General features: G+C 50.4%; 1 protein-coding gene across 1 annotated transcript in view; it reads right to left on the bottom strand.

Moving 5' to 3' along the window:
- The window catches only part of MARVELD2 (MARVEL domain containing 2), a gene marked incomplete at its 5' end in the record, with an annotated part of 15,840 nt that overhangs the window by 11,662 nt on the left and 1,736 nt on the right, over nucleotides 1–2,442 (bottom strand). The gene's annotated exons all lie outside the window — the stretch shown is intronic.

Here is a 2,442-nt window from a genome sequence, read left to right as displayed (position 1 = left end):
GAACCCGCGGAGTTTCAATAACTCCGGGGCAAAGAAACTACCTAACCCGCGGAGCTTCAATAACTCCAGGGCAAAGAACGAATTGTCGTAGTCCTCTAACGAGGATTTAAGCGGAGCTGAACCTGGAAACTGTCCAGCCTACACCACAACCATCTTTGGTGTAAGTAAACAATCTTTAAATCAACCATTACACGTCTGTGACTAATTCTAGCTCGCCACCAGTCCTCTCCGACCCCGCGTGCCCGGGCTGCTGGCCACAGCCCGCGTGCGCAAAGACGGGCCCGGCTCGCACATGGCGACGAGGATGGGATCGGGAGAGAACTCGCACATGGCGACCCAGGTGGGATTGGGAGAGGGCCCGCACACCATCCTGCAGTGCCTGGTGGCGCTTGGTGTACAACCGCTTCTCCGCTGCGGCTTACAGCTATAGCATGTGCCGGTCCAGCAACAGTCCCAAGGGAGGGAGAGGCAGGGCTCAGCCTCGCCAAAATAATATTTTCTCCCACCACTGATAGTGCCTGCTGCACAGGCGGCACGTGCGCCGGTAAAGTATCATTTTCATGGAACTACCAGGACCCATTTGCCAAGATCAGTGGTAGTTCCATGAATATTCCGTGAAAAATGATACTTTACCTGAGCATGTGCTGTGAATTTTCTACAAGAAATCCATGATTTTCTCAGGGCTCTACTTGAGGGTGAACACTGCTGCCACTCGCATCCTAACCCTTTGCTCATGCCATATTTGGGGTCTTCAATCACCACGGGCAACTCAAATGGACAGCAAGGAAATAGGGGGAAGAGGAGGAAATGGTGGCAGCATTTACCCTCCCCAAGGTTCTGGAGCTATGCAAATGTCATGGCTCCGGCAGCCTTGCCAACAAGCTGCTGGCCTGCCACCAGAGGTAGGCTGGATCTGGCATGTAGGGCTTGTCCGTGAGAAGCCCTACATGCCAGATCCAGCCCATGGGGCCAAATAAGTTGGAGAGCCCCAATAGCAATTATAATAAAATTAATTATGTGATATTTTCAGGAAAGTTTTGAAGAAACTTAAAGAGTAAAAACAATAGTGCTGTAGCCATTCAGAGAATTTTAGATTAAATACTCCCATTGCCTCCTTAACATCTATTACCTTCATATATTTTTGTCCATATTATTTTGTTAGATTACTGGGGAAGGGAAGAGGGGGGAACTCTTTCCCATTGGTTTGAAAGGGATGCTAGCAAACTCTTTCATGCTTTCGGAAATAAACACCAAGAATCTCTCAGGTCAGCCTAACGACCTACTGTAAAAAACGTCTGCTTGGGAATACCTTCAAATAACTGGAACAGAGGGCTGTTGGAGAACAGTAGGTAGGAATGCAGAGCAGACCTGAAAACTGACCTAGAACCTAAGAGCTAAACATTGTAAAGTTTGCTTCAGATGAAAATATTGGATTCTTAAAATTTCACCAATTGCCAAACTAAATTATCTTATCTAGAATTGAGAATCTGGAATCCTTTTTCACTATAAAAATCAGAAAACCATTATCAGAAACACAACAAACTATAGAAAAAGCTTTGTTATCCAGCACCCATGGGGAATGGGGGGTGCCAGATAAAATATGCCAGTTAACTGAGAGGCCCAAACAAGCATCTTTGCCTGTTCAGGCTGCTGCATCTGGGGCGTCATTGCCCATCCCGCCACATTGCCACCTCTCCCACGGGCCCCGCACAGGCTGCTATGCCCCGGGCTGGGGGGTTTCAACGAAACCGGAGTGCCACAGTGGGCGCTTCTGGTTTTGCTTTTACCTTACAAGCCAGCATGCTGGTTAATAGAGCATGCCGGCTTGTAAGGTGCCAGATAACGCAGCTTTTACTGTACTGACTAAATTTAGCTTTGGCTTCTCACAGATAAGTTGTGTAATTATAGGGGTGCACCAATAAAGATTTTCTTGGCCGATACTGATAGCCGATTACTCACCAGGCATACCAGCTGATACTGATCTGATAACAGATTTACAGGAATGCAGCCAGACAGCGTGGCGAGCAGTGCCCTGAAAGTAAGTCTGTGGAGGGAAGGAGCATGGGAGGGCAGATCAACACCCCCACCGTGAGGGAGGGAGTGAGGCTGGGGGCACTGTTGAGCCACAGTACTGAATGGGACTCAGGGCCAGGGCAGGAAGTGGGATGGAGCCGTAGGTGGCTCATCCAGGGGGTGGGGCAGGATGGGGAATGGCTTCCTGAAGCTGTACACCCCCATCCTGCCCCACGGCCCCTGGACAAACCACCCATGGCTCCATCCCACTTCCTGCCCCTGGGTCCCATTCACTGCCCTAGCTCAGCAGTACCCCCAGCCCCAGCCTCACTCCCTCCCTTACCATGGGAGCCTTGAGCTGCCTTGCCATGCTCCTTCCCTCCCCCATGCCCCTTCCCCTCCACAGACTTTTCTGCAGGGCACTGCTCT

The sequence above is a fragment of the Alligator sinensis genome, unplaced genomic scaffold, assembly GCF_000455745.1.
Source record: "Alligator sinensis unplaced genomic scaffold, ASM45574v1 scaffold541_1, whole genome shotgun sequence".
Classification (NCBI taxonomy): Eukaryota; Metazoa; Chordata; order Crocodylia; family Alligatoridae; genus Alligator; species Alligator sinensis.
Note: the sequence above shows the minus strand (reverse complement) of the source record. Positions and strands in the feature narration are given on the sequence as shown.